This window comes from Alexandromys fortis, unplaced genomic scaffold (genome assembly GCF_014885135.2).
Source record: "Alexandromys fortis isolate MF-2015 unplaced genomic scaffold, M_Fortis_MF-2015_v1.1 scaffold_92, whole genome shotgun sequence".
Lineage (NCBI taxonomy): Eukaryota > Metazoa > Chordata > Mammalia > Rodentia > Cricetidae > Alexandromys > Alexandromys fortis.
The window spans coordinates 6,547,093-6,554,639 of NW_026067972.1; positions in this window are offsets into that span (position 1 = coordinate 6,547,093).

The following is a 7,547-nucleotide window of genomic DNA, read 5'->3' on the forward strand; positions in this document are numbered from 1 at the left end:
CCCAATCCCTCCATATCTACCCCTCACCCTTACAGTGTCCACACACACACAAAAAAAGAAAAAAGTATTACTTTAAAAAAAAAAAAAAAAACAACAAACCACTTTGCTCCTCTGTCTTTCCTGCCTCTCCATCACCTCTTGGTTCGCTCACCATCATTAGGAGCTGTGGTGTGTAGCCCAGTAAACCCCCCTGTCCAATCAGCTTCCCTTGCAAATGGTCACTGCAATGAGTTGTGTATCCAGTTCAAAGCCTCTGGCTTCTGGTACGTCATCAATACTGAACCCTCACTGAAACTCCTCTCGGGCATCCTGCTGCCCCCTCAAGTCAAGAGATCCTGTAACTCTGATTCCATAGGACGACTCCCTTCCAGCGCAGGTCATAGATGGAGTAGATGTTGGGGTAGACCAGCTCCAGGCACTGGGTGTGTTATGAGCCTGGGTGGTAGCTGAGTTGGTCAGTCTGGGCCTCTGCAGGGGCCAGCTCCCTCAGGTGAGGGGTAGAGACGGCACTCTTGTGTACAAACCATCAGGGACAGCTCTCCTGTGAACGTACTCCCTCTGACCTCCACTTACACACACACATGCATACATTCATACACACACACTAACAATAAAATGTTCCCAGGTGGTGATGGCGCACACCTTCAATCCTAGCAATTGGGAGAAAGAAGCAGGTGGAGCTTTTTCTGTGTAGCCCTGGCTGGCCTGGAACTGGCTCTGTAGACCAGGCTGGCCTTGAAGCATCTTTCTTCTTCTATTCTTTCTTCAGACATTTCTATAGGGAAGATGGCTCTAGGGCAGTGGTTCTCAACATTCCTAAAGCAGCAACCCTTTAATGCAAAGTTCCTCATGTTGTGGTGACCGCCAACCATAAAATTATACCATTGCTACTTTATATCTGTAATTTTGCTGTTATGGATTGTAATTCGTAAATACCTAATATGCAGGATATCTGATATGCAACCTCCAAAAGGGTCAAAACTCATAGGTTTAGAACCGATGCTCTAGGGCCAAGTTCTAAACCTATTGACTACAAGGAAGCCCTTCCGTAAGCGCCAGTCACCTCGCTGGAGGACTTCAAACTCCCTTGTGATGCTCTTACCAGAGAAAGGCACTTAGAGTCCCTCATACTCTGCCTGAACCTGCCCAGGTTTCATTGTGTTGTCAAGCAGTTGGCTGGGGATCCAAAAAAAAAAAAAAGTGTAAGTGAAGTTCTTACAGTACTGGGTTTGGCAGCTGCTGTGTCCCTTGGGCTTTGACGGAAAGCAGTAGCACAGTGGCAATAAACGGTAGGGAACAGCAGTAGGTGGCATGTACCAGTATTACAGCTCCTTGTGCAAGCCTGAGGTACCAGGACCCTTAGGCTTACAATGACAAATCTTTCTACTCTTTTTTTAAATGTTTATTTATTATGTATACAATATTCTGTCTGTGTGTATGCCTGCAGGCCAGAAGAGGGCACCAGACCTCATTACAGATGGTTGTGAGCCACCATGTGGTTGCTGGGAGTTGCAATCAGGACCTTTGGAAGAGCAAGCAATGCTCTTAACCACTGAGCCGTCTCTCCAGCCCTTACTACTCTTTTTGTAGGCCTGGAGTATAAAAGACCTTTAGCAAAATTGTTAGAGAACATATGTAGACCTGGAGTGTCAGAATTCCTCAGCTCATGCTAGCATAGCACCCAGGTCTAGGGCACTGGGGAGTTGCTGGTACCCACAGATGTTCTCATTATAGCTCCCAAGTCTAGGGTCCTGAAATTTGTCTACTCAATTTTTAGAGACAGGGTTTCTCTGTGTAACAGCCCTAACTGTCCTGGAACTAGCTTTGTAGACCAGGCTGGCCTTGAACTCACAGAGATCCACCTGCCTCTGCCTCCCGAGTGCTGGGATTGAGGTGTGTGCCACCCTGCCCGGCTGATTTGTCTACTCTTGACAGCACTCAGTGGCACTGGTTCCCAAGCTTGGGTGTCTGAGACCCTGTCTCTGGAAGTTACTGTGCTGTCTCTGTCACGGTCATTGCTGATGCACTGATTACAATGACTTCAGGGGCCCTTCCCTCAGCACTGCCGCTGCTCCGGTGGCTCTGCCTCTGCCACTGGAAAAGCTGCACAGTTCATTGGCCCTGGGGCCACTCTAATGATATCTGTGGATATCAGAACTGGCTGCTCTGCTGTCATCTCTGCAGATGCCACTCTGCTGCAACAGCTTCCGTGTGTGTGTGCGTGTGCGTGTATGTGTGCATGTGTGCACGCACTCGTGTGTGTGTGTGTGTGTGTGTGTGTGTGTGTGTGTGTGTGTGTCACCACCATGGTCAACTTCATTTAGCAGATTCTTTCTTCATGTTACTTGTTCAGCCTGCTCCTGAACATATCAGAAAGGGTTTTCTGTTACAATGTCAAGGAGGAAGAACAGGAATGTGACACCCGGGGGGCTTACTTTCTTATCTACCCAGCAAATAAAAACCAGAGCAAGGGTTAGTGAGATGGCTCAGCCTTTAAACGTGGCTTACTGACAAACCTGATGACCCTAGAACTCACTAGTGAGTAGACAAAACCAACTCCCACAAATTGCCCTTGATCATAGACACGCAAAATTAACAAAGTAATTAACTAAAGGTAATCTTTTTTAATAATTTTTTTTGGTTTTTGAGACAGGGTTTCTATGTAGTTTTGGAGCCTATCCTGGAACTAGCTCTTATAGACCAGATTGGCCTTGAACTCACAGAGATCCACCTGCCTCTGCCTCCCGAGTGCTGGGATTAAAGGTATATGCCACCATTACCCAGCTAACATTAATTTAAACTTTAAATATTAATGAAATGTAATTGGGGGGGGGTTCGAAACAAAGTTTTTCTGTAACCCTGTAACCCTGGCTGTCATGGAGCTCATCCTGTAGACCAGGCTATCCTCGAACTCAGAGATCTGCCTGCCTCTGCCTTCCAAGAGCTGGGATCAAAAGCACGCGCCACCACACCCAGCTACATTTTAAAAAACAAAAAGAAAAACTAACAAAACAAGGCCAGGCATGATGATGCACACCTTTAATCCCAGTACTTGGGAGGCAAAGGTAGATGGATCTCTCTGAGACTGAGGCTGGCCTGGTCTACATAGTGAGTTCTAGGACAGCCAAGGCTATACAGGGAGACCTCGTCTCAAACAAAACAAAACAAAAACACACATATTTGTGCTAATCATGCCAAACAAAACCTTTGCGCCAAATTGTTTACACTGCTGGCATTGTTCCTTTTCACTAGTTACCAAAGTCCATCTGCTAGGGCGTGTGCATATATACACACACATACACCTTTTGCCTGAGTGGAAACTGTTGTATGGTCCCTAAGACTTGTGGTAGCAAAAAGTCTGATGTAAACTATTTGAAACGGTCATGTCTGAGGCCACATCACAGGAGCCAGAATAAGCAGCCACATGTCCTCTGCAGCGTCTTCCAGGTGTCTGTGGAGTGTATGAAATGGTAGGGAAAGAGACAAGAGAATCACCGGGTCTTGCAGGCCATCCAGGCAAACCGTAAAATGTGAGTTTCTGGTTCAGTAAAAGACGCCACCTCAAGGGAATGAGAAAGGAATGACAGAACAGGACACCTGACCTATTAGTTTTGTTTCCTGTTGGTGTGATCAATTGCAGTGACGAAAGCCACAGAGGGAGGAAGGTTTATTTTAGATCACAGTTCCAAGTAACGTCCATCATAGCAGGGAAGTAACAGTGGCAGAGTTGAGAGGGCTGGTCACGTCCACAACCTAGAACAGAAATCAGAGGGATGTATGTATGGGAGTATTCTTCCCATTTTCTCCAAGACCAAGGAACAGCATCACCTACATTCAAGGTGGGTCTTCTTATGTAAAACTCCGAAATAGGTGAGACGGGCCAGTGGGTAGCAGGACTTCCTGCCAATCCTGATGGCCTGAGTTCAAACCTGGGACTCACAAAGGAGGAAAAGTCAAGTTCGGCATCTTCCTGCAAATAATAGAATCTACCTCTAGATGGAGCTGTGCTCCTGTCTCCTCCCTGCTGGAGTGGAGCGGGACAGAGTCTTGGCTGTGAAGGCAGGCTCACCTTAACACAATATGCTTTCCTTCCCAGCATTCCCTTCTCCAGTGCAGTCCCTAAGAGCCACCAAGAGGTTCTTCAGGCTCTGCCCACCTTTCTGAGGCCTGACCATTTCTTTTTCTTCTCTTCTGTCTCTTTCGCTCACATACTAGCCAGAGCCTAAATATGCTTTTAAACTCCGTAACTAGTGCTTTGTGTTTCCTTTCTTTTTCTTAAGCCCTCCTCCAGGTGGGGCTGCCTGCCACCTGGATTTACCTCCAGGCTTATCCTTCTCCACCCGCCTCTGCCCCGGATGCTGCAACCTTTGCAGTTTGCCTACCCTGGGATTTTCTTTTTAAACTCTAATAAATTGTACATGAGCTTCCGTTTAAGTTCATTTTGCACTATTTTATTAATGAAGCAAAGACCCTGTTTTTTCTGATAATATATGATGGCTCTGCTAGTATTCCCCCAAGACTTCAGTAAAACTTATTTCCTGCATTTTTTTATTTAATTAATTATTTATTTATTTTGAGGCAGGGTTTCTCTGAGTAGCTCTGCTGTCCTGGAACTCACTTAGTAGACCAGGCTGGCCTCAAACTCAAAGAGATATGCCTGTCTCTACTTCCTGAGTGCTTGGATTAAAGGTGTGTACCACCACTGGCCGACCTTTCCTGCATTTTAATTGGCAGAAAAAACACCCCTAGACAGTGTCATTGTTCTCTGACCTCCACACAAACACTGGGGTTATAGGCAGGCACCACTATGCCTGGCTATACTCTAATTTATCCTTGTTTAAAAAAAAAGTATATATACATCATATATATGGTATATATATAGTGTGTATATATAAATATATATGATATAGTGTATGACTGTTTTCCATGAAAGTATGTCTATGAACCATTTGCATGCAGCGTACACAGAAGCCAGAAGGCACTGGATCATTTGGAACTGGAGTTAACAGTTTCAAGCTGCCATGTAGGTGACAATCGAACCAAGGTCCTTTGAAAGAGCAGCCAGTGCTCTTGACTTCTGAGCTATCTCTCCATCCCCATCTGTCCTTTTCATAGGACGTTGCTTATAAAGCCTCCTCCTCTCTTGTTCATAGAAATTGGTTTATCAAAAAGGAAACACAGATGCTGCTGGAAAAGGTTAAGGTGCAGCCCAGCTTCAAGAAGATGGAGAGGGGCTGAAAGGTCGTACTGCTCCTTCAGAGGATCAAGGTTGGTCTGCAGCACACGTGGGGTGGCTCACAACTCTCTGTAGCTCCAGCTCCAGCTCCAGCTCCAGCTCCAGAGATCTGACTCTCTCTTCTGGACTGACTCCTCAAGCACCTGGGCTCGCATGCACATACTTACACACAGACTTACGTATATACACATAACGTAAAATGAAATAAATTTTGTTTGTTTGTTTGTTTTTCAATGTAGGGTTTCTCTGCACATAGTTTTGGAGCCTGTCCTGGAACTTGCTCTGTAGACCAGGCTGGCCTCGAACTCACAGTGATCCTCCTGTATCCGACTCCTGAGTGCTGAGATCAAAGGTGGTGTGCCACCACCACCCGGTGAAAATAAATCTTTTTTTAAGGAGGACGAAATGGCTCTGAAGAGAAAGACCCATTCAGCCAGCTTTCCCACCTACTGTTTTATTGTTTGTGTCCCATAACAGCCACTTGCACTTCCCAAGCCCTTGAAGATAGAAATTTGCACTGGAAATGTCTCCTCCGCTTTCCTCTTGGCCAACTTTAATTAGTCCTGTTTTCCTCCCATGCGTTTCTTTATTGCTGATGTTTTGAAACAGACGCTTGCTATGTATCTCTGGCTGATCAAGTACTATGTACTCTAGACTTACCTTGAATTTATGGTAATCCTCCTGCTTCAACTTCCCAGGTACTGAGATTACCGGTGTGTGTTACCATACCCTGCTCCTTCCCCCAGTCTCTGACTTCTAGGTTTTCAGCAGAACAGAGCAGACCTGATTTCAGTAACAATTTGCTATCACTGTAGTTGAGAACTTAAGTTCATTGAAGACACCGTTAAATGGATTGGGGTTATAGCTCAGTGGTAGAGTATATGGCCAGAATGGGCAAGGCCCTGAGTTCTATCCACATCCAGAGGAAGAGGAAGACAGAGGGAAAAAGAGAGAGGAAGACCTAATTAAATCTCAGTTCTAACCTAGCACTTCAGTGGCTGAGGTAGGAAGATCTCAATTCTCAAAGCCAACCTGTACTACACAGTCATTTTTTTTTCTTTTTTTATTTATTTATTTTTCGTATTTCAAGACAGGGTTTCTCTGTGTAGCTATGGCTGTCCTGGCTCTGTAGACCAGGCTGGCCTGGCCTCAAACTCACAGAGATTCACCTGCCTCTGTCTCCACCAGGCCCAGCTCACAGTGAACTCTTATCTCCAAAAAGAGACAAGCCAGAGAGTGGGAAAAAGATATTTGCAATAATTTCCTTTGTCAAATATATATTGAAAAGTTTCCTATACGGGGTTGCAGATTTGGCTCATCAGCTAAGAGCACAGGTTGTTCTTCTAGATGACCTGAGTTTGGTTCCCAGAACTCACAAGACAACTCACTAATGTCTGTAATTTCAGTTCCAGGGAATCGACTGAAATAAAATTAAAGCCTCAGTGAGGTACTACTACATATACACTAGAATTGAATTAAAAAGATTGGCATCGGGGATGGAGAAATGGCTCAGAGGTTAAGAGCACTAGCTGCTCTTCCGGAGGACCTGAGTTCAATTCCCAGCAACCACGTGGTTGCTCAAAACCATCTGTACTGATCTGCCGCCCCCTTCTGGTCTGCAGGCATACATGCAAGCAGAACACTGTATACATAATAAATAAATAAATAAATAAATAAATAAATAAATAAATCTTTTTTAAAAAGATTGGCATCAAGCACTGGCAAGGGGAAAAGGGTGGCAAAAAATGTAAAGAAAGTACAGCTCTCGTAGATTGCTTCAGGAATTGAAACTGCTACAAATTCCTCAAAAAAATATGTTGGCAGGGGTTCAGGTTCGATTCCAGCACCCACATGGCAGCTCACAACTGTCTGTAATTACAACTCCTGGGAATTCAATACTCTCTTCTGGCCTCCTTGAGCAACAGACACACAGATGATACACAAACAAATATGCAGGCAAAACACCCAGACACATAAAATGCCAATACTACTACTATTGGTAAAATTTTTTTTTGAGACAGGGTCTCACTATATAGTCCTGGCTAGCTAGGAACTCACTATGTAGACCAGGCCAACGTTGAACTCATAGAGATCTCCCTGCCTCTGCCTCCCAAGTGCTGGGATTAAAGGCATGCACCACCACTGTATGGCGCGAAATCCTGTCTTGAAAAGCCAAAATAAATAAAGGAAAGAAAGAAAGAAAGAAAGAAAGAAAGAAAGAGAGAAAATGTAATATTTTAAAGAATAGTCAACAACTTTATGCCTAAACATCACACATTCATCATTCCATAGTTATTTCATTCAGAAATCT